The sequence below is a fragment of the Pteropus vampyrus genome, unplaced genomic scaffold (genome assembly GCF_000151845.1).
Source record: "Pteropus vampyrus isolate Shadow unplaced genomic scaffold, Pvam_2.0 Scaffold3, whole genome shotgun sequence".
In the NCBI taxonomy this organism is placed as follows: domain Eukaryota; kingdom Metazoa; phylum Chordata; class Mammalia; order Chiroptera; family Pteropodidae; genus Pteropus; species Pteropus vampyrus.
This window is the reverse complement of record NW_011888784.1, coordinates 15387697-15413757: the sequence shown is the minus strand read 5'-3', so window position 1 is coordinate 15413757 and position 26061 is coordinate 15387697. Positions and strand designations below refer to the sequence as shown.

Below are 26061 nucleotides of genomic sequence, written 5' to 3'. Positions count from 1 at the left end.
ATGTACAACACCAAGAGTGAATCATAATGTAAATTATAGAATGATTATGATGCGTCAATGTAGATTCGCCAGTTTTAACAAATGTGCCACTCTTGTGGGGGGATTTTAATAATGAGGGAGGCTATGCATGTGTGGGGGCAGGGGACATAAGGGAAATTTCTATACCTTCCCCTCAATTTCTCTGTGAGCCTAAAACTGCTCTAAAAAATAGTCTTAATTAATAATTTAAAAAAATAAACAGGGACTAACCAACAGAAATTATGTTCAGTAAAGGTTCTTTGTAAACTAAGAAAACAAAAAGCCAAAAGAACTGTGAGGAAAGCTTCTGTATGGGGGGGAGTGTAGGATAAAGAGTTTAAATTTGAACCTCATAAATCGGAACAGCCTATCAGTCATCCACAGGTGATATTGCCTGGTCAGTTGAATATATAAACCTGGATTTCTTGGAGAATATATGGCCAAAGTTATAAATGTGAGAAATACCTGCCTTTAGATGCTACTTAGAGGTGGGGCACTGGGTGAGATAGTTTACTGAGTGAGTGTGCTTAGAGAAGAGAAGGAAGCTGAGTAGGGAATTTCTGGACAGTCCAACACCTAGATGTCATGATCAGGAGCTCCACCCAGCAGAAGAGCCTGAGAAGCCAAGAAAGATGGTAAAATAGGATATTTAACTGAAGCATGTGTTTCAGCAGTGAGGAAGTGTGTCAAGTGCTACTGAAAGGTTGGGAATGATGAAAACTGAAATTTAACTATTGGATTTGGGGCCATGAAGTTTACTGACACTGTTAGGAGCTGTTACAATGGAGTGATGGGAACAAAAGTATGATTACAGTGAGTTAAAGAGAAAATGGAAAAGGAAAGAGCAAATTTGGGGTTCTGCTACAAAGTGGAACATAGAAATGTGACAGTAGCTGGAGGGGGAGATAGGGTTAAGGATATATATTTTTTAAGGTAGAGATATAGTATATTTCTTTGTAAGCTAATAGGAATGATCCAATAGAGGAGTGAAATTAATGAAAAATGGAATAATTGCAAGAATAAATTCCTTGAGGTAAGAAGGGATGGGAACCTGTGGATGTGTGGACGCTCCAGCTTGAGGTAGTAATTCTGAAAATTTATCCACTATAGTGGGAAAGAAAGCGAATTATATACCTACAGATGTCACTAGGTTGGTAGACATGGTGATGGGAAAATGAGAATGTTCTTGTTGTTTGTATTATTGCAATGAAGTAGAAAGCAAATCACTAACTGGGAGAGAGGAATGGTAAGAAAGTGGAGATTTGAAGAGAAAAGAGCTGGTATTAAACAGCCTTCATACATGGAGCTGAGAATTGACCAGAGAAGAGAAGCAAGATTTTTTTCTAGGCAGTGTTGAAAGCCCACTTGTTATATATATAGAAGGAGAATAAGCCAAAGCTAAAATCTTTAGCAAATGAAGGAAGTGACCAGATCCGTAGATAATTGTACCAGGACAGGTGTTAGGTGCTATAATTTGATGGCACGAGCTCCAAAGGAGTTGGATTTGTTCGTTTGTTTGTTTGTTTTTAGGGAGGAAAGGAAAAGGGCCTGGAAGAGGAAGTAAGCTGAATATTTTTCGAAGACTGGGCCCAGAGTGCAGAGATGTGTTCTCAAAGGATAATTATTTTAGTTAATGCAAGAACATAATGAGAATATTCACAAAAGAGGTTAAGAATATAGAGGATTTTGTTGATGGTGGACACAAAGGAAGCGTCTAGGGCAGAGTTCCCTAACCCCCTGGAACTGGTACTAGTCCATGGCCTTTTAGGAATTGGGCCTCGCAGCAAGGGGTGAGCAGTGAATGAGTGAGTGAAGCTTCATCTGTATCTGCAGATGAAGCACTTATTCTCCTTCTATATTTATAACTACGGGTGGGCTTTCAACACTGCCTAGAAATAAATCTTGCTTCTCTTCTCTGGTCAATTCTCAGCTCCATGTATGAAGGCTGTTTAATACCAGCTCTTTTCTCTTCAAATCTCCACTTTCTTACCATTCCTCTCTCCCAGTTAGTGATTTGCTTTCTACTTCATTGCAATAATACAAACAACAAGAATATTCTCATTTTCCCATCACCATGTCTACCAATCTAGTGACATCTGTAGGTATATAATCCACTCCCAGCACTAGCATCATGGCCTCAGCTCCATCTCAGATCATCAGGTATTAGATTCTCATTGAAGCGCTGGTCCCTGGTGCCAAAAAACTTGGGGACTGCTGGTCTAGGGCTCATTGAATAAGTAGTAAGAGATAAGATCAGAATGGAAGATGTCCAGGAACAAGTGGAGAAAATTGTCATGAAGAAGAGGGGTGACTTAGGAGCCATGGACTTCTGGGGTAACTGAGCGAAAAGCTACAAGGTGTGGTGGATCTAGTCCTGGCATTCAGTTAGGGATGAAAGGTAAACAATTCTCATTAATGCCTCCTTCTTAGGAATAAGAAAATTATAGGAAGTTTGTGGCATGGGGGATAGGGAGAAGCTGGTGGCAGTGGGGAAGGGGCAGAGAGGAGTGCTGGTCTCACAGGAGCACACAGAAATCTGCGGTCCTCCCCTTCAGTCTACCTGTGGACAGTGTCTTCTGTAGGCTGGAGGGCGTGGAGGAGAAGAGAACTTATGAGGAATGTGGAGTAAACTATTCCATTTCTTGCCACCATTGATTTTTATTCTTTTCTTCACCTTATATTTCAGAAAGTATTTTCTGATCGTCCAAGTCTAAAATTCTACATTCACTTTTAGCATTGTAGTGTACCACTGAGAATGTACAATAGAGGACAGTGGTCCAATTTCAAATTGCTTAAATGATATAGTTTCTCAGCTCTCTGAAATGAATCTCATGGAATTCATAGAAATTAAATAGACAGGAATCTGTACTGTGGTGACCCATTCCCTCTCATGGACTGTTTTTCTTCTTTCTGAACTGAATGCTTCTTTGATTTTATGCCTACTGATTAATACCTACATAGCAATTCACTTCTGACAAAATCCAGTCTATATTGCCAAAGTGTTTCACTTCACATACTTGCCAGTTGAGGCAGCGGTAGAATCCGAGGTGTTCATAATGTGAATCATTACTTAATTCAAATTTCTAATTCATTCAATTGCTGAAGAAATGTCGAGAGACTGTGGAAAGTCTGCTTCTCTTTCGTAAAAAGTGCAAAATGAAGAATTAAGGGTGGGGAGGTATTATCACTTAAATGAGTGTTAACAGATTTTGGGACTTCACATACCTCTATCATTTTTAAAAATTAAAAATGGAAAAGTGGACACAGGGTCATCAACCATTAAAAAAACTACTGACACCTATTTTCACCAACATTTCATTAAAAATTGGTGTTTTCACACTTTAAAAAGTGACTACATTTCACATTATGAGAAACATATCACATTGTCCTCATTTTTTCTTCTTTATATCATGTACTCATGAAAACAACAAGTTGCAGACCAGAATCAAAGAAACTTAATTAGCTGACCTTTGAGCCCTTACAAACATGATAGGCCAAGATAACATTATTTAGTAGTATGAAAAATTGTGTATTTGATTCTGTCTGCTTCTTTAAGCCCACTTAGAGCTTCAGTAAATTTTTCAGAAATGATATCATCTATATCTAGATGTCTCTCTATATATTTACTTTGCTGCAGCATCTTCAAGCATTGCTACGAGATCTGATATAGCTAGCCCTTGAGACTGTCCAATATAAATATATTTTAATGCAATAATTTGGTAAAATTTCTTTCCAAATGGTATCTTTTCAGTGATACCATTGAAAGAAAATTATAATAAAAATCATGCATAATTTGTCTTAAGTTTAATATTTTCTCTTTATGATATTCCCTAGTATTTTTGTGAATAGGTTTACATTTTTGAATGCTGTCACCATAGTATACATGAGCACACCTATTAGCATAAAGGATGCTCATAAAAAAGAGAGCAAATTCACTGAGTCGTAGATTCTCAGGTCTATAAAATATCTAAAAGTTCATCAATTTTAACCCCATTGAGTGGACACTTGAGTTTTCTTTATAGCCTTACCTTAACAATATCTAGTGATGGGGAATTCAATATTTCTCCATGAAACTCATTTTATTATCTGCCATCACTAAAGTTAACTTTATTTTTCATATATATAGCTTCTTGTAATTTCTACACATTTATCCTTTTTCTGGACTTGAACCACACAGAGAAACTTATTGCTTTTTCATATGATGGCTTTTCAACCTCATACATCATTCCTCCTCTCAGGTTCTCTCCAGACTCAATATCTTCAGTTTTTATGGTTACCACTCCCCTAATGTTTTCAAGCCCACTCAATAGTCTGGATTCTTTCCATAAAATGTTTTCCCATTTGTCAGTCTGACACTGGCTCCACACAGTACTCTGGATGGTTTAACTAGCACAGAATACAATAGAATTAGCGCTTTTGAATTCTGTATATAAGATCTAATTTTATTTTCCCCCCAAATACATCACACTATGAATTGATGCAGATCTTATATTCAACTAATAACTTCATATATTCTCCACAATTTTTCTATTCCTATATTATTCTGTATGGTATATTTAATTAAAATTTCACTTTGTTAAATTTAACCCCTCTTTTCCAGCTATTAATACTTTAGATCTCCCTTCTGTGGGTCTGTATCCCTCCCAGGTGTGTTCCTTTTACTAATTGGGGTAGTTGTTTCCAGTGCCACCCCACTAAGCCCCCAACCATAAATGAACCGATGATGACAGGGTTGAGGTGAAAGCATGTGAACTGCCAGAAATAGTAGTTCCATTCTCTGCAGTCAGAGATTCATTCATCAGTGCCTTCCAGATGAAATCCTCCAAACTATATCTTCCTGTCAGCATTACTCATGTTGTTTTCAAATTTCTAAAATTACCTATCTATGCAAAGAATTGTGTTCATTGCTATGGGCTATTAAATTGATTTGTACATAGATTCATTGGATCCTAGTAAACGCTGTTATAGACCCATCTTTCCACCTATAATATATACCACAATTACATAAAACTACTGATTATGAATTCTATTTTCAATTATTTCATAAAGACAAAATTTTAAATCCGCTATGCCTTTGTTGACTGTATTAGTACTTATAAATAATTTCCATTTAGATTTTATATATGTGCAAACCTATAAAGATGAAAAAAGTTCTCTTCTTGCCCTTGGGGAGCTTACAGAGGCTCTCTCAGGCCTTGGGCAATTCAGATTAATTTAATCCACTTAGTCTTCTCATCTAGGGACATTAAGAAATGAAGCTAGTTTGCACTGATTTTTTTCCTCAGCAAACTCTTCTTGCTTCTCATAACTGTCTCTTCTTTAATGAAGTTTCATAAAATATCAATTTGATTATGAAATTGTGGTCTGTTTCCTAGAGTTAAGAGTGGTCTTTTGATCACTTATGTCTGACATAACAAAAATAAAAATTTTTTATTGATTACATTGACCATATTTATTGACTGCTTATGTTGTAAGTAGTTTTCATGCATTATCTTCTCAGACCCTATGAGACCACTTTATCATTGTCCCCATGTTATAGATAATAAAAATGAAATTCAGAATGGTCAAGTATACCCAAGGCCATTAGCTACCAAGAGATGGAGCCATATGTAAACCCAGGCTGAATCCAAATTCTAAAGTTTTAAAAAATATGCCTCCTTGTCTATGCGAAGTCTCATATATGGCCCAGAATAGCACAAAAAATACAGAGCCATAAACCATCATATATGTAATACATAATTGCCCCCCCAAATTGTAATGATAATAAAGAAATCTGAGGAAGTTAGCTTTAGCAAACAGTAGACCATGTGTGTATAAAATGTCACAAAGTCTACAAGCAGCCAAAAGTCCACAGAGCATTGTTAGCCCCTCACATTTGTTCTTGTCTAGAAAAAGTGTCCTGACCCAGGTTCCTGTCTACTTTGTAGAGTATCACATTTGCTCCTGTAATTAATTCTTATGGAAGTTTAACAGCATGACAGAATCATCCAAAAGAAGAACCAAGGCAGTGCCTCTTGCCCAGTGCTGTAGCTGCCTGCTCGCCACAGTAAAATAGAATATATTAAAGCCCCTGGCATGATGTCTGGAACTTAATAAGTCCTGAATGATTGTTTATTAATTCAGTGATAATATTGGTGCACTGGACTTAGAAAATACCAGCAATAGGGGACAACAGAATATCCCACAAAATGAAAAAACATCACACAAATACTGTGCATGTGCACATACATACACACACAAAGAAATACTTGGAAAGTAATACTTGATTCACTAAAAGTGCTCTTCAACCTTGTGGAAAAACCGGTAGACACCTGGGAAATCAAAAAGATGAGAAAAATTAGCCTGAGCTACAACAATCACAATGGAAGGAAGTGAAGGATGGAGGCTTTTTTTGTACAAAATTTTGAGGCCAGCTGTTAATTATAAGCAGTGGCTACAAAGATTGACAAGTGTGAAAGTGGTCGATTCTTTCACATAAAGGGCCAATTAGTTTTGTGAGTACAGGAAAATATTAATTATGTAAACAGGAAATGAGAATATTTTCTTAGACTGTCTAGATTAGTATTTTCTAGCCATTGACCACAGGTAAACCATCATTGGTGGCATCATGTTTAGGTTAAAGAAATAGCAGAGGTGGGGCAAGATTTTTTTTTTTCCACGTAAATCATGCTACACTCCAGTTTACCTTTTTAAAAGTGCATAACATAGCATACTACAGTGTTATATATTTCCTGTCCTAAGTCTATGGTTAAATAGAATGGTTTTTTATATGACAATAGAAACTCTTGCTATACTGGAAACCTATTGACATAATTGAGTAATATTAAGAAGGTCCTGTTTCAAAGGGCACTGTCCATTGAAAGGAGGTTATACAACGTTCAACTAACCGAATAGAATCATATTTGATCTTAAAACAGAACTGGAGAAGAAAGTCAAGGAATGCAGTCTTGATGAAATTTTCCATATACTTGTAAACATTTTATGGAGAGTTCAAAAGCTTAGTTGATATATCAGAATATTAAATTAGAGGATATATACATTTATAAGTACATTAACGACATTTTATTTGGGAAATTGATGACCATTTTTTATAGCATCTTTAAAACCTATTTAAGGAAGTTTTAGGTGTCTGCCTATGCATTCATGAGGAAGTATCTTGTTGTGTGTGATTGCCATGGTAATTACTCTGACTCTACTAAGGCAGAAAGAGTTCTGGGTCTTCAATGTTGAGGAAGAAGCATGGAGACTTGTAATGGGTAAAAATCACTGGCCAATAAATACCCAATGCCTTTAGGATAGTGTCAGAAGCACTTGGTTACCTCTGACTGGGTTATCCAGACATCAGATGCAGCCTCAGGAAAATGTGGTCGTGTTGAAATCTATGATTCTGGCAGGTGGCCAGGATAGTTCAAGGATAGTCAATAGCTCCTTGTCCAGCAGCTATTCCCTACAAAAGGAGTGCAGGAGGCACAGGTGCAGAATCCTGTCACAGGACAGGGCTAGTTAAGTCCTTGGCAAGTTACCAGATGTACAGTAGAGCTTGTCGAGGGCTAATGGAAAGGGGACATAGTTAAGTATGCATCAAGGCAGCCAGTCAGAATAGGGGATCTGATTGGCAGTAGAAGAAATGACAGTGACATGAAAACCCCTGCAGTCTGACTCGCCAATGGGTGTACGGTCTGGAAGTCCCAATTAATCAAGCCCCTTTGGGGTGGAAGGGAAAAAACACTGCGCAGTGTTACAGTGGAGGACAAAGATATGCTTTGAATCCAACTTTCTGTTCCTACTAGGACATTCACTGCACAGAAAATTGTTAAACTTTTTTAGCATCTCAGTTATATTTTTGTTATGTATTTTCTAATGTGCGACAAACTCCAACAGGTACCACAATAGTTAACAACAACAAAAAATGCATTAGTTGATCCTTAAATGTAGAATATATACCTTAAGAAAAATATGTCTAGCAATTTGGTTTCACAGTAGCATGTAAAATATTGAAATGGTCTGGCGCGTACCTTTATTCCACCCTCCTTGTTTAAGCAATGTGTGTAACAAAATTTTCAGATACGCAGGTTTGAATAACAGAACTACCCATTGCCTGGTAGACTCAAACTTCTGCCCAACTTTAGGATTTCCTGGATTACACTTAACAACATTAAGTTTTAATAATATTTTTATTATCAGTGGTAGTAGGGAGAGCTTAGTACAGCTGTTCAATTCAGTTTCCTCTTTTGTATAGTAAGACAGAAAATAATTTTATTGGTTTCTCAGAGCAGATGGTAGGAACTATTGTTTATGAGGTCTGTTTCTTTTGTGTCATCATTTTCAGCAAAACACTAGGTGCCAAGCATGTGTAGCTTTCTTAAAGCACATTGTGCAGTGCATTTATTCAGAGATCATTAATTAAGAATCTACAGTTGCTCAGCTCTGTACTACATAATGTAGAAATATTTTTTTAATACAGCTTTCCTGTAAATTGGTCACATGCACAGAAGAAATGCCCAAATGCTTCAAAAATGATTTTATTTACCCATGATACGAAAAACATGGGTCTCCCCTCCCCTAGTGGTAAGAAATTTCTTCTTATGTTCACATGCTACCTCTTTCTGGCCCCTGTCTAACCAAAGGCATGAATTTCAGTTCATCCTGAGTAAAGACTTGTGTTCACTTGGCAACGTGGATCAGGGATATTTACTAATTTACACAGTTATTTGTCCTGTATTTAATTTACATGGAGATTTGTCCTGTAAACTGAGCCCAGTTAGTCCAATAGCTATGTGGACTCTAAACCACTCATGGTTCATTCCATCCAGCATTGTGCCTCAGTCCTGAAACACCCTATATTAATAAATCAGGGAATATCCACCATTTTTACATTCTGAGATGTTGTAAGTAAGCTTTTTTACCCATCTCACATTCTATTAGATAAGAATCGGTTAAGATTTCAATAAACATTACTAGTTAGCTTAGTTTTGTAACTTCGAATTAATCATACTTCCTTAATAGGTGAGGAGCAGAGACTCAAAGATTAATTGAGATTACCAAGGATCAGGCATGACTTCCTGCTTGACTAACTCTATGCTAATAAGTAAGCCAACAACAAATTAGTTACATAAGCTCCATTCTCTGAGAAATTCAAAATCCGAAACATAATCAATGTATCCAACATTATTTCATAAACATCAAGTCAGCACTAAACCTTTCAAGAAAGTTGAAGTGACTTTTTGTGGGTAAAATGTGCCATTTATGAAAGGATCATGGGGGAGAGGAAGCTACCTAGTAATTACCTGCTCTTATTTTGTTGTAATTTCATATGATTACAAACCAGTTATTATTATATTATCTAAAATTATATAGAGGGAATAATTATAACATAAATTACTATATGTTGGAGATTTGCTATAAATATAGACAATTTTCACAAAGATTGGAGATTTTGATAATATTTTGAGAGAAATTATATTCCGCCTTTTGTAAATTTGATCATCAGGCACTGTCACTCACCAGCAAAAGGAATATATATATATTTCAAAAGCATAGAGAACCTATTTTTATCTTCTAATGACAATTTTTAAATTATTAAATTTCTAGCTATGTCAGGGAGCCTCAGTCAACCTGTCATCCTCTTGCCTTTACTTTCCCTGTGCCTCTGTCAAGGAGTTATAAGCAGCAAAAATTGATCTCGCTATGGATTTCGCTCTGAGCTGCAACCAGCCAAGGAATTACTCTATTGTAAGTGTCACCACAAGATGTCCTGGGAGAAGTCTTACAAGGCAAGAATTACTCTGTGTGCTGACTTGCATGCATAAGGCATGACTCAATGAAAATTACAGGCTGCCTTGATGCAGACAAGTTTATGAAAGACACCCATTATTATTTTTCAAACTACATTGGGTTCTTAGAAATGTACCTTACTGTTTGCCTTGAATGAGCTGTTTTCACTTTTTCTTCATCAGAAAACAAACCATTTCTGCTTACGTGAACTGTGTTCTTTATAGATATAGAAAGACAAACTCAGCATTTGAAAATCACTTCTAAAAAAAAAACGTAGGTTTGAGCTCAGATGACGAAAGTTGGAATAGATTGTTCAAAAGAAGACTGTTATGCCTTGGTTGTAAGAATATAAGTTTGAATCTATTCTAGGTACAATATGTGCCTACATATATCAGACATATTGTAATCACAGCAACCAAACTAAGTGTTAACGCAGCCAGAACCTTTCTTGGATGGTTTTGAGAAAAATCTAAAAGAAATGAAACTAAACAAGATTTAATGAAAGATTAAAAGAGTATCATACAAATGTAGCTAAATTTTAATGATTAAAGAGTAAATACTTTTGAAAATCAAGGCAGCCTTTTACTTCCTGTTTCCTTGAGGCCTGAGGGGTTTATCCTTGGGGTTATAATTCCGTGGAGACTGATTTTTCCCTTTTAAAGAAGGACCTCCTCTTCTTCCATTCTTCCTTAGGTGCATTTCTCTGCACGGAATTTAGCAAATGGATGTTTAATTGAGAAGGAGATAGCCTCCCCTGCCTGAAGTTGTGCCCCGTCTACCTGCGATCTGCTTGGGTTCATGCACTTTCGTTATTCATGCAGGTTAGAAGAGCTCCCAGACAGGGAACCAGAGCCAGATCAGGGTCACCAGTCAGTCCAAAGAGGGAGGCTCTGTCTCTCTTGAGCTGAATTATTTTCTTTTCCTTTTTTTTTTTCCAGTAGAAACAATCTAATATGAAGACAGTGATAATTAACATTATGCAGAGCAATTTATAATTGAAGCATTTCTTTCAGCGTTAAAGCTAAAGTATTAAAAGGAAGGTATCAAGTGATTAAAAAGGAAATAAAACCATGTGCTTTGATTCCAGGGAGTTTAAGGAAATATACATCATTTGTTCATATCTGTGCATACTTCTTCCTGACACCAAGATCCCTGGTAGGCCTGGGTTAGTCTCCTAAGTGTCACAACCCAGGAGTCAAAACTGCTAATAACTAACTGGCTCTGCCTCCTGGTTCTTTAAAATCTTAAACTGGTCCCTGAGCAAAAGTACCTTTAGACATTAATAGAGGTATTCTAATATCACTAACAGGGAGGACTGCATAATGGCATTGTAATTGTCCCTTTGTTTTTGAAATAAATGCCTGGTCTATCAAAACCATTGTGCCTTGGAGGAGAAACAGGAAGCAAGTTTGAAAGTATCTGGCCCACTTAAAATTTTATGTCTGAAACTATGATTCCTATCAAATCTGTAGAACAATTATACTAATGATTCTTCAGCAATCTTATACTGTGATGTTTCCTCTCCTTATTCCCATCTTAGCAGGAGTACCACCTTCTAACAGATCCCTTCCAAGCTAGAAACAAATGTTATCTCTAGTCCCTCCCTCTCACTTCTTGTAGACTTGCCTCCTGATGATTCTTCAAACTGTTCCTCTCACTGCTCCCACTACCTAGATAGTTACCAGAGCCTGGTCACTTCTCTCGTAAAAGTGCTAGTCTCTTACTGACCTCCTGCCCTTCTATGATCTGTCCACAGTAGAGCCAGAGGGATTTCTTTAGTGCATAAATCTTATATCAGTATCTTCCCTAAATCCAACCATAGAAGAATCCCCCTTGGTTTACAGAATAACATTAAAAAGCTTCAGTCTAGCTCACAGAGCCTTTTAGAATCTGGACCCTTTCCTAACCATGTACTTTCCTAACTCCCTTTATCCCAATGTTATAGGAACCTGGATTACCAGTGCAGTTTATGTTGCTCTGTCTAGTAGATGCACCCTACTTATAATTTATGCCCAACTCAGTCACTTTTTCCTTTGTGGAAATTCCCCTTACCCCAAAGTTAGTGAGATGCCCCCTTGGGCTCTTCAGTACCCAGCACCTCACTCTGTCCTAGAACCTGTCACAATGTACCTTACTTCTTAGTTTCTGTCACTTCATATATATATATATATATATATATATACACACACACACACACACACACACACACACACACACACACACATTAACATTAGGCTGTCATCTCACACGTTTGTCAGTTTTTAATAATTTGTAAATTGCTCTGTGCATCAACTTGCCATTCTGTTAATTTCAGGTATTTTTGTTTCTTTTCCTGTTTACTTTCATTATAATTTATTTCCTTGTCTTTTGCTGTTTTTTTTTTTTTGTATTTGCTTCTCTGAACATTATTTTAGAGACAGATTAGATAAGATTCTTCATTATCTGTGGCAACTACTGACTTTATCACTAATGATAATGATTGTAGTTACTTGGAAAGTTAGTTCTTAAAAGGGGTCTCCTAAAAAGTAACTTTGAACCTGATCTGGTGATTGGTATATTTGGCAGATAAATCAAACTTTGAAACTGACTGAATGAATGAATTTGTCTTAATGAACTTTGGCCTTTAAAAAATAACTTAGAGTAAGTATTATCTTATTTCAGATGTTATATTTTACACCTTTGGTATGTTATTAATGAAATGGTTCAGAATGTTATATTAAAGAAATGGTTCACCCTCTCTGCCTTCAAATCTTAAAATGTCCTCCAGAAAGCTTGTACTAGTATCCTTTTTTTTTTTCTGTTATTTTAGTATGCCACCTTAGCTGTTTTAGGGTAATTATCTACAATTACAAAAAAAAGGACCTGCTGCCTTTCAATATTATTATAAACTAGAAGGTCACATGAATAGGCAGGGCGAGGGTAGAGTTTTCTCAGAAATTCTTCAGTCAGCATTTCCCCTAAATGTACTCTTTTCCAAGAGACACATGAGCAAAGAGTACTGCTGTGGCCATTAAAAGGTACGTGGGGTTGGTTGGTTGCTTTATTGTTTTATGGTTTGGAGATCTAAACACAACGCCAACTGGATCTTTCTTGTTTACCAAGAAAGTAACAATACGATGCTGGATTATCAGAAAAGAGTCCAGATATCAAATTAGTATTTACATCATATCAAGGTAGAAAGCAGGTGTATGAACATATTCTTATTAATTTTTATTTTTTATTTTACTTAATTTTTAAATTATTTTTTATGGTGACATTGGTTAATGAAATCTGGTAAGTTTCAGCTGTACATTTTAACAATAAGGCATATATATATATTTACATTGTATTGAACATATTTTTAAATACATTTTCCAAAATTATCTAGTTAAATTTTTAGGTGCCCTTTAAGTCTAAGAATTTCCATTTGAGATCCATATACATTTTAATATATAATCTAAATTCATCATATTGTTAAAAGAATAAGAACTAGCTGGTTTTGTTCTGGTTGTATTTACCTAAAAGTCATTAAGATATCAAATTATTTCAGCTCTTTAAGTTCTTTCATTGTATTGTCAATCAGAGATCTTCAGTTTTCTTTTATTACTTTCATGATGCAGTAAATGCCAGTATAGCTTTGAATGTATCATTCCCAATCAAAAATATTTGCAACCCTCTAAAAGAAAGCATTCTATTTTCTAACTATATTATGTTTTCTACACACTTTTCCTGATCACCACATTTGTTTCTATGGCTCTTCAGTTCATTGTACAGCTTACTTTGCTGACTTCACTTGTATTTTGTGTTGTTCAATAGAGCCGCTCCTTGGGCACTGCTTTTAGTCCCACATTAACTGAAATTTCTTTTAATCCACACTGCAATGGATCTTTCATTTCCTTTGCTGTGAAATATAAGGCCATCTGTTGAGCCTGGTCTGACATTATTTTCATCATCACTGAGACTAGACTGGACTCTATTCATGCTGTCTTGATGGATCTATCCTGTCAACCCTCAGAACAAAAAAGTTTTGTTTTAGCTTTCCTGTCTTATTTCACAGCAATTGACCATTTCTCACTCAAACTCTTAGAGTTTGTGAGCCATTCATTTTCAGGCTCTCCCATGCCTAACTTCCATCCTGCCCATGTCTGAACCAACAGCAAGTCAAGTGGTTCTGCCTCCAAACTATACTCCACAGGTGTTCACCTCTGCACAGTCATTCACTCAAATCCAAGGCACCAACATTTCTTCCCTGAAGTGTAGTAGCATCTTCTGCACTGGTCCTACTACTCAACTGATGCACTCTTCACACAGCAGCCAAAATACTTTTCTCATTTTACTTTTATAGGAGCTTTTTTTTGTCTGTGTTTATTGGCATTTCCAGGTTGTTATTCTCCAGTGCCCAATATGGGTTATTTGAGGCAAAAAGAAAACCCTAAGAACTCACTGTTGTATTGTTCCTCAGGCTTGAAGGTCCCTAGCCAGTCTGTCTTTTTCTCTCCAGTTTCTTATGTTTCTTATGTCAGAGTCTTCTTATGTTTGTTTTGTGTATAATGTCTAGGATTTTAAGCAGGAGGAATAGGAAAAGAATGTGGTATGGACCTGGAAATCCAGAATACCATTTATAAACATAAATCACATTGTATCACTCTTCTAAGTTTAAAACTTTTTAGTGGCCTCCCATTGTTCTTAGTATGCAGTGCAAATATAGGTCAGTGATGTACAAGAGCCACAATAATGTGATCTTGGTCTGTTTCTTCGACAAGTTAGTTACCTTGTGGCAGTTGGCTCTCATTCCATTCAATTAGCCTTTTATATCTTTGAATTTACAAAGACTCTTTTCTCATTCAGAATCTTATCTCATGTTGGTTTCTTTGTCTTGGCTATATGTCATCAATACTACTCTCTTTTTGGCTGCATCTCAGCCTTCAGTTTAAATGCTGCCTCCTTTATAATGTCCCTCCTTAGCCATCCTGCCTAATATTATTCTCATACTTTTCTTTATGTTTAAATTTTCTTCAGGAATCAATATAAATCATATTTTTCAGTCATTACTTTTCATAGTCTATGTGAACAGATTTCCAACATGGCCATTGATCTTTTGAAGATACATTTAATAAACACCTCATTTTAGGATGCTAGTGTATTAGAATCAACCATTGTATTAACAAACACCAAAAAAGGCTTTAAGTTATAGACCAATGTGTCATCATAGGCTCAGTTGTTAGTTTTAGTTTGCTTATTTTTGATTCACTTAATAAATATTTACCAAGTATTTACTATGTAGCAGACACTATTCTAGATGCTGGGAAGAATGAACAAAAGTCCTTGTTCTTATGGAGCATACATTCTAATAAAGGGAGAAAAATGATAAGTAAGTAAGTAAATTACTTGATAAGAAAGAAATGTATAATATATCATGCGATGAGTGTGAAAAGTAAAACAGGGTAAGAGAAGAGAAAGTGGTTAGAGCCTGCAGGGAACAGACATATTTTACACAGGGTGGTCAAGAAAGGCCTCTCTGTAATAAGGTGATATTTGAGCAGGGACCTAAATGAAATTGGGGACCAAGCCATACAAACATTTAGAGGAAGCAGAAGGAACAGAAATGACAGAGATTCTGAAACTGAAATGTATATGTCATTATTGAGGAACAGGAAACTGGGTAGCTGGAGCTGAGGGAAAGATGAGGTCAGAGGGGTACCCACAGTAAGGCCATTAATGAAGGTCATTCACAGACTTTGACCACGACAAACCGCATGTGTTTGTTACACATGGCCATCCTTAATGCTGGCTACTAAGAGTACTACCCATTGGAACATGGCAACAGTGTCACCTGTAGAAGCAAGCTGTATGGTGAGATTTAATTTAAAACATTTGATAGCTTGAAGTTCTTGTAAGAATACTATATACATGACAACTATAGAGACTAATTTCCCTAGATGACTCTAGGAAGGCAGAGAATGAAGAGAAAGTAAAGATAATTAGGGCAAATTATTAAAAAGTAATTAGAAATGGTTCTAAAAGGAAATGAACTAATTGTTTCAAAGTTACTTAAAATTCCAAACTCACAGTTGTTTAATTGCCTTCCTATATTGCAGTATAACCAGTGCAGGCAATTGAATCAAGTTCTGTGGATAAGTGAAAAAAGAAAAAAGAAAATTAATGTATTCCAGAAATACCAAATGAAAATTAAATGCATGCAATCTTTTATTTTTTAATTGAAACTTGAAAACTGTACTTAATGCATTTATAATGCAGTGTTTTATTCACATTTTGTAAATATGGGATAAAAACTAAATGTCATGTCTAATACTACAAATAATATTAGTTGGTTTCCTGGACAGGAGATGCAAAAGGAAAGAACTGGCCCGTTTCCTCTTCGGTGTATTTATCACCTCATTCATCTATTCAGGCTCATGTAAATGAAGACCTTTAAATCTGATGTTGACTATGTCAAATTTAAACAGAAAATAAAGATTTCATCTTCATTTTTTCTTACTCTACTTCCTTCTGAAATCAGAAGAAGGGAGAGCCACTTTCTAGAGGTCGTCAGTCTTTGCCATCCATTTCTTCCTTAATAACCTGGGACTGATGCTGCATCTCCTTTGTCATTACATGCACTGAACCACAAAATATGTGCAAAAAAGTACAAATTATACAGTGCTTGGACATATTACTTTTCATAATTATTATAATCATGCACTAGATCATGCTCACCTTAATAAACCGACAGAGATTCTTTCATTTTACCCTGCTTCTTTTCTTTTTTTTCATTCATAACCCCTCAGGTAGATATTTCCCTTTATTTAGAATGCCTTCCTTCCTCGCCCAGTTGCACTTTGCCTATTTATCTTTCTGGACTGAGGTTTTAAGTGACCTCTTCCTGTAAACGTTCCCTAATCATCCCTTTTTGTTTAGGTACCTCTTTTCACTTTAGTGCTCTGTGTACTTATGTTATAGAATTTAACACACTGCAATGGTTTTTGCTTTAGATAGATCTTCTTTAGGAGACAAGCAACTCCTTGAATACAGGGTTATATCTTGATTTTTCTTATGTCCACAATATATAACACAATGCCAAGAACATGGCTAAATATTTGTTGAATGATTGAACAAGCACAATTCCAAAGCAAACATTATATTATTTAACATGAATATAATAATGAGAAAGATATAGTAAATTCTAAGACCATGAAGATATTTGCTACTTAGAATTCCTTTTAAAGTAAATGCACGTGTTATCATAAGTTCTTTGAGCTGAGTCTTGATTCCACTGAACATCCTGAATATATTATACATCTTACTTTTTCATGGTAGTCATTGAGAATCTACAGCATTTTTAAACTTTGAATAATATTTCTTGACAGTATCCTTTTTAAACATTGACAGTGAACGAAAATATTTAAAATGATTTGGTTTAACATTTTAAGTTCTGTATTTTCAATTTTGACCTATTTGCATTGAATACTAATTATAATCTACACAATGAATTTGATAGTTATAAGATATGTCATTTGATAATGAAGAGAATAGAAGACAAAAAAATATTTTTCATCCTTCAAGATGTAGCAGTACTTTTGTAAACACATAATAGAGCAAACATGCCAATGACAAGAACAGATTTTAGCATCACTTTCAAAGAAGAAATAGGTTTCCCTAAGAATATTCTATGTTCTTAATATCCTTTAAAAAATTGAGATGAAATTTGAAATACTGTCATTGGTGTCCTTAAGAACTTTACAGAAGTACTCAGAACTGAAACCATTGCCCTCTAAGGATGTATTTACAAGTATTTTAAAATACATATATGCTAAATGATTCTATTCTTTACAATTTTGAAGTACTGCCAAAGGAACCTGTTTTTCCTTTAAAATTATATATTTGATATTGCTGCCTTCCCAACATGATAGTTGAGTCTGCCAGAGTAATGACTTTCTTACAATGCTATTAACGTCTGGAAATGCTTTGGTTTCTTCACAAATCAAATATTTAACTGTATAAGAAATAATCCATTCTTTTTTACCTCATAACCAATAGAAAAATATTAAAATTTTGCTGCATATGCTTATTGTTAAAGTTTATAAATATATGTTTATAGCAATATCCTGATTTATAACTTTCTTATATTGGCAGTTTTTGCATACTGTGATTTTTTTATTGATTTAGTTTCATTTTTGCAACTATTTTTGTCTACGTGTATTTATGCAGAGAAAAATGGAGACTGCTGTATTGCAACAACTATTCAATTATAGCAAATTTAAAAGTTAAACAATTATATGTGTTTTTTCTTTCTATTCTCCAAATTATCATTATTAGTATTTTCGGACGTTACTATCACTACCTTTTTTTCCAAATGTTGAGCCTATGGTAAAGTTATGTGGCTATATTTATGGTGTTTTCTATAAAACCAGTTTGGAGCTGTTAACTATTGCTCAACTGCTGCAGGACATTCATTTATTCAAAAACTGTTTCTTAAAATAAAAACTATCATAATAATTTTGCTAAAAGTTTAACACATAACACACAACACCTCTATCTGAATAAAAGAAAGTAAACCACGTACAGTTTCACCATTTTTATTACTCTTCACTGAAGTTGCTTTAAGTCCACCAAAATTTAGAGACACTAAGCTACATTCAGAAAATTAAAAAAAAAACTTTTCCTATTTTTTAAATATAAATTCTAGTTCTTCGGGAGCCCCAAGGTAGCCAAAGGTTGATATAATCAGTTACTTCATTCTATTCTTAGAATTCTTCATCAATCAGAAGTTAATAATAAATATATTATTATTCATTTCTTTCTTTCATCACTATTACTTTCTACTTCTCTTCACCTTTAATAATAACTGTAGAAGGAGGGAGCTAGGGAACGAGGGGAAAGACTTCCTTCCTGAAAGTAATAGAGGTGAATCTCAAAGTGCAGTCCCTGAGCAATCAGGATCACCAGGGACTTGTTAGAAAGACAAATGTCTAACTGCCAGGGCGAGGCCCAGCAAATCTGTATTTTAACAAGCCTCCAGGTGACGTGAAGCACATTACAGTTCTAGGACCACCAGTATAGGGAATAGTTACCATGACAATCACCCATTAGAGAGTGCACGGAAAATTCTGTGCTATCCTTGAAGATCTTCCCCCAACGTTTTGGTTAACTGCAGGAAAAATTAATGGGATGAGGTCTTGTGCTTTTGAACATATTACAAATTAAGAAAATGTATCCCAAACAATTGTGACTGTGGGGCATTTATCTCACAAGATACAATATGAGGTTTAAGAACTCCAGAGATTGAGGGGTTGTACTAGATTGAATAGCCTCCCCTATAATGCATGTCTACCTGGAACCTCAGAATATGACCTTAATTGGCAATAGCACCTTTGCAGATGTAATAGTTAAGATTAGGTCACACTGAATTAGGATAGGCATGGTATCCTCATAAGAAAGTCATGTAGAGAGACACCCAGGGAAGAAGGCCCTGTGAAAGAGGCAGAGATTGTAGTTATGCTACCACACAAACCAAGGAGCACCAAGAGTTGCCAGTGAACATCTTTGCTAAGTGAGAGGCATATACAATTTTTCTCCCCAGAGATTCCACAAGGAGCAAACCTTGCTGACACTTTGATTATGGACTTTAGACCTCTTGAACTTTGATAGAATAAATATCTGTTGTTTTAGGTGAACCACTCTTTGCTGAATTGTTGAAACTAATGTAGGAGACTTTATAGGGTTTATATCTTATGAGTATTTTTTGGCTTATTCTTTCTTCATAAAGACCTTCTCATGAAAATATGCTCTGTTAAGAAAGCTGCCCTGCCACCCCTCCCAACTCTGGTAATTCAACCCTCCTCCTCTGCTCATTCACCCTACTCTTTTAAAGGATTTTCGAAAAGTCTAGCTTTAGCTGTAAATATCATATTATTTATTATTGGAGAGAAAAAAACTTTCCTAGAAAAAAAATTAAATGTAAAATCCCTTTCACTGTGGAGAGATAATGCATTTGTATATTTTTAGAAATACACAGATTATGTTAGAAATTATGCCTATTGTCTCCCATCCGTCTTTCAGTAAAATTTTAGATTGAAGTGGATTATGTTTTTTAAGCTGCTTTATACTCATTTGTCCAAATACACACCAAGCCTCTTAATTGGATCATTTTATATGCAAATAACTAAGACTACTAAGTGTATCTGTGTCTCCTTCTGTTGCTGTTTTAGTTGTGTCATAAACGCACCGACCTCCACAAACAGGGTTAATTAGAGTAGTGTGTGAATGTGTGTGTGTATGGTGGCTGCCAGCTGTAGATCTAAGATAAAGAATAGAGATTTGCCAAGCAAGACGCTTTGTGTCTTCAAAACAAAACACATGTAATTATGAATGGTATATTTAGGTAGCCTGCCTTAAGGAAATGTATTTGTATTCCCTGTTCCTTATATGAATAACTCCACATACTCCTTTGCTGTGTTTTTCCCTCAAAATGACTTAGCTAAGCATTTTATTTTAATACACAAATATGTATTTTAATAATTAATACAAATTAAAATAAACATTTAATAAGAACTTTGATAAAATAATTTAAATGACTTAAAAGAGCTTTTTAAAGATTTGTTAAATTTAATATTTAAAAACATGATGTTTAAAAGCATGATTTTTCTTATGCTTTCCTTCATTTTTCATTTCTACAGCTCTCATTTCTGAATCTGTTAATGTTTCAAGTTTCCCCTAAAACTTTTAACATGCTTAGTTAATTGGTCAACATTGTTTTCTATTGTTTTCTAGTATTTTTCAATTATATTTTTGAGCCAGCATAAAGATCTCAAAGATATTTTGAGACAATTCCCTCAGCACAGGAAGATCAATACCACATTTTAATCTAACAGTGGTAGTGCAGTTTGAAATCCTAAGGTGGCTAGAGTTTACTTTTAAAAATCAGCGTAAACGATAAATATTTTTGTGTAAGGAATAGATTTTAAAATATTATGCTGAATATGACACTACTAAGCAAGACTACTTGAAGATCTATCTTTATTGTCTGTAGATTTATGCTGTTTCTATACTAACTGTTCAAACAAACACAACTACTTTGTTTCATTCTTTCAGCATATCTGCTTGTGCCAAGTATTAGGTATTAGGGAGAGAGAAAAAATTCCGAGTTCTGCTTTCAAGGAGTAGTAGTCTAATAGTGAACAGGGATAATAAACACAATTATGAATCGGCTTAAATACAGAATTGGGGCACCTGGGCTGGGGGAAATTAAGAAAGGGTACTGTATCGGTTTCCTAGGGCTGCTGTAGCAAACCTCATGGCTTAAAACAACAAATTTATTCTCCCATTCTTGAGTTCTGGAGGCTGGAAATCCAAACTCAAAGCCCCAGTGGAGCCACTCTCTGGCGGCTCCAGAGGCAGATCCTTCCTTGCCTCTTCTAGCTTCTGGTGTCTCCAGGCATCCTTGGCCTGTGGCCACGTAACTCCAATCTGCCTCCATCTTCATACGGCCTTCTCTGTGTAGCTGTCTTCTGTCTCTTACAAGAGCATAGTCATTGGATTTAAGGATGATCTTATCTTAAGATCTTTAACTTAATTATATCTACGAAGACCCTTTTTGCAAATAACATTACATTCACAGGTTCTGGGTAAATATATATTTTGGGGGCCACCATTTGACCCCCTGTAGCTATCTAGAGGAGGTGACGCCTCCATTGCAGAGCAGGTTTGAAGAGAGGGGAGAAATGCTATGAATTCTCTCTGAGGCATTGACTGTGTGGTAGGTTCAAACCTTTTGCGCTTTTGGCCCAATGCCTGGCACAGAGCAAGCACTCCATGGCTGTGAGATTATTAATAAACTATACTCATGAAAGTGTTCAGTGGGTGAGTGGACATACAAATCTAGAGATCAGGAGAAAGATCTGGGTTGGGCAGAAGAATGGATAAGATTACCAAGGGAGAACAGGAAAGAGTAAAGCAAGGACTAAGAGACAGTTCATCTTTGAGGAACTTGCTGAGGAAGAGACTGAGAAGGGATTGCTGGAAAAAGAAGAGGGAAACCAGGAGAGAGGAGTGGCATAGAAGACAAGAGAGGAAAAAATCTATAAGAAGGCAAAAAAAAAGAAAAAAAGTGTCAGGTTTTGTTAAATTGTTAAATAATATGAAGCCTGGATTTGGGGATTTTGATATAAGCAATTCAGAAGTTATGAAGCCAGTTTTCAGTGGATTTAAAATGGTAGAAAGTCTGACAAATGTTTTTTAAAATTTCCTAATGGACAATGAAGCTAAACTAAGTACATAGGCTTCCCACCATAATCCCCAATGTACATGTTTCAGAGAAAGAGTTTTGAAAATTTTCTGTGTGAGGACACATGTCCCTGACCTCTCTCCTTTGATCCCAGAGACAGACTGTGCAAGTTGTTACAGATTGTCAGAGCCGCTGTGCCGGAGTGTTCACTCGTAACCTCTCTGCTCGATGCAGGACGTCTTATCACATTCACAGTGGGAGAACACAGTTCCAAACTGTGATTGTGACTCTGATCTTCCATGTAAAAGAATGTTCTCCAGGCATCCCATTGAATCTACTATAAAACATCAGTTAGGCACATATATAAATAACATGGACTCAGAGACCTTCCAGACAAGTAGTATGAAATGTATTAAGAATAAGAGGACCGTTCATTTTTAAATGCTAGAGATTTAAAACCATATTATACTTTGATGTCATCATCAGCTGTTTCCTTTACAACATCTGCTGTTATGTGAATTTAGGTTTTTTTTTTAAGTTAATAACTGAAAAAAAAAAGAAAAAAAAACCCCTGGTGGCAATAATCTCATCTGTTGGAAGGACACTGAGCAAACTTCCATGGCATGTGGGCAGTGCCACAAATTTGACCTTTTCACATCAGTGTTAAGGAATGGTTGAACGTGGCCTTTTTTTTTTTTTTTAATAACTTAGTATTTACCCACAACACTCTTGAATTAGTAACAATAGTGGCCATGTTCTAGTTTATTTGGGTCAATTAATTTTTTTAAGAAAAGTAAGTCTGGACATTTTGGATGTTATTTTAAATACTAACGATCATTGGCAGGTTTTGAATCACCGTCTCTGCTGCATGAATTACGATATGGCAAGTGTGTTAGTTTCAAAAAACTAAAAATGGATTTCCTATGACTTACCTTAACAAACTGAGCTTTAAAATCAGGCAAAATAAAAGAACTTATTTAAAACGAATTCCTTAACTGTTACATATTTAAAAATGTTAGAATTTGGATGTGATCCTTAAGGGAATTATTTAAAATTTTGTTATATAAAGATTTTGTTTTAGACTTTATATATCAGAATTAGAAAGTATATGGGTCAATAAGAAATTATTAAATTGGAACATGTGCAAAATATGATTATGCTATTTTATTATGCCATTCTATAATAACTAACATATATATAAACCTATAAACTTGGGATTTATACCAACAAGTCAAAAGATAAACATAATCTTTATCTTAGGATTGAATCATACAATGTTATGGATCTTTTATTATTCTACTGCTATTTTGATATGAAATTCAATTAAGGCATGATTCTAAGACTTTGGCACAGCTTAGAGAAATCCAGCAGTGTAGTTTCTACTCTTTTAGCATTTATATTTGCAAACTACATATATGTAGCTAATTAGAATTTAATAAGCCTTTTACCCAAGAGAGAATTCTGATCTCTGTAAAGCTTTTATCCTTGCCCTACTTATAATGTCACTGTTGAGTTCTTTATTCTGCAGGTTTATTTTTTATAGATACAGTTTCATGTTATTTTTCTACATGTTACAATTATGCAGTTTTCTTTATATAAATACTGCTTTTAGGAGAAAATAATCTTTGAAATGTTAAGAAAATAAAAACTATTGTTTCTATAGAAATAGGAATATTCTTCATGAGCAATAGATCGCAAAATGACACGCATTCAACATGAATCTGAGTCTTTGTTGTTCACACTAAATGAAGGGTAATTTTACAAAAATAAGGCCAAGAAAAATGAAATCTGGGATTTCATAGTTTATCAGAAGTCAGACATTTTATACTGCTAATAATACAGCATAATATAGTCTCAAACCATACTGCATTGCATTGTGTGTGTGTGCATGTGTGTGTTCAGTGCTATGGTTTGTCCAGGCAATGTGTCATTACAGATTTGAGAGAGACAGAGAATTCCACTGAAGTTTGTTTATAAGTGATGTTATTTTATAAAGAAAATGACATTCAGACTCTTAGGTGAAATCATCTTTTTGTGTTTTTGTGCAGGTCTTAGCTCACTACCCCCAAGTCTTCCGTTTGCCACACATCTTCACTTTGTTTCCAGATTTCCCTTCCTCTTTCTCTTTTGTCATTTTATTTTCCCTACTTCGTTCTCTTACCTTTAGTTCCTCTGTGCATAATCATAAAGGGTTCCACTTATTATTATTCCTGTTTAAAGTTTATCTGCAAATAATCATCATTTATTAAGTGATAATATTCATTACTCAAGGATGTTCATAACTTGATTGGCCTGAGAAAATTCATGTTATCATACTTAGTTCACGTCCTCTCCAGCACAAACTTTGACCCTTCATGTTGATTCATGCAATGAAAAGCCACTTACCATTCACTCACCTTCTTGTGAAATGGCCTGACAGGATCTGAAGTCACTGGATGTAGCCCACTGGGAGATTAGATCATGTTCCTGAATGTACACACATGAACATTCATGTGTATAGATGTACATTAACATGAGAAGTCTTGAATACAACTTAAGGGAAAGCAGAGAAGAAATTGCAGCTGTGAGAGAGGAGAATATTATTGGACTAAACTCCAAAAGGAATGCTTGAGAAGGATCTGGAGCACATGTGAAAGATTAGTCTTAGGAAGGAAAGGGAGTACTTTTTCAGGAGGAGTGAACCAGTAGAGATAGAGGAACTTTTGAAATGAATAAAAAGAGCTGAAAGAAATCATGTTAGGTGGCATCTGTTTCTTGGTGAAGCAGCAAGAAGTCAATGGTGGGACTTAAGTCTTGAGAACAGGAAAAGACTCATCTGACTCAAATACGTACATATTAGGGTTCTGCAGAGAAACAGAACCAATAGGATGTGTGTGTGTGTGTGTATGTATATGTATATGAGAGAGAGATTTTAAGATTTATTTTAAGGATTTGGGCTCACATGATGACGGAGGCTGGCAAGTCCAAACTCTGCAGGGTGGGCTGGCAGGCTGGAGACCCAGGAGTAGCTGATGTTGCAGCTCAAGTCCAAAAGCTGATGCTGGCAGAATTCCTTCTTGCTCCAGGGAGGTCAGTCTATTAAGGCCTTCAACTGATTGGGTGAGGCACACTCACATTGCGGAGGGCAATCTGCTTTATTTAAAGTCCACCCATTTAAATGTAAATCTCATCCACAAAAAAAAAAAAAAAAAAAAAACCTCACAGAAACATTCAAAAAATTTTTGACCTAATAGCTGGGCACCATGGCCCAGCCAAGTTGGCACTTAAAATTAACCATCACACATATGTTCTCTTAGCTGCCTAACTCCAGGCTCTTCAAGAATCAGTTCTCCCATCTTTTCCTCAGGAAGCCTTCCCATAAACCCATTCTCAAGTGGGAGTTTGCTTCCCTGAACTAATTCTCAGACGACCCCTCTCTCATGTATCCCACTAGAATCTAACTACCTGGGGATTTAGATTCTAAATCCTAAAATGTCATCACTAAATCCCAGCACCTAAAATGTCACCAGCTATATCATAGGCACTCAATAAAAAGTTGATAATGAATAGGGGAATGAATTGCTTCTAATTTATGTCTGTCAGTTGTACTACACTGTGAACTCCTTGAAAGCAGGGACAGTCTTAATTACTTTTTTATACTCAACACCAAGCACAAATTAAGAGCTCCATAAATGCTGACTAAAGGAGTAAATGGATAAGTGACTTACCAAAGGTTTACTGCATATTTTTTCTTGTCACTGATTACTTTGATTTTATTCCAAATATTAAAAAAGAAAAATATGAAGAATTTACACAGATTTATGTGTGGGGAAATTATATTAACAACTAGGATTATAGATCAGAAAATGCTGGTGGTAGGAATCAGACATCAGCAGTTTTTAAAGTCCTGCAGGTGATCCCAGTGGTTGGAGATCCCTGTACTAGATGTAGCTAAGGTGGAGGGTGTTACCTAAAAACATTAGGTATCTCTGTGGAAGTTAGGGCCATACAAGGATACCAAGTTTATGTTCTTTCCACAGCAAAAGTATTCTCAACCCTAATTGCACAGCGGAAACACCCAAATCTAT

At 35.6% G+C, this 26061-nt stretch overlaps 1 protein-coding gene across 2 annotated transcripts in view; it reads left to right on the top strand.

Annotated features, from left to right (window-relative positions):
- Positions 1–26061, top strand: part of DTNA (dystrobrevin alpha) — a 342157-nt gene that overhangs the window by 49328 nt on the left and 266768 nt on the right. The gene's annotated exons all lie outside the window — the stretch shown is intronic.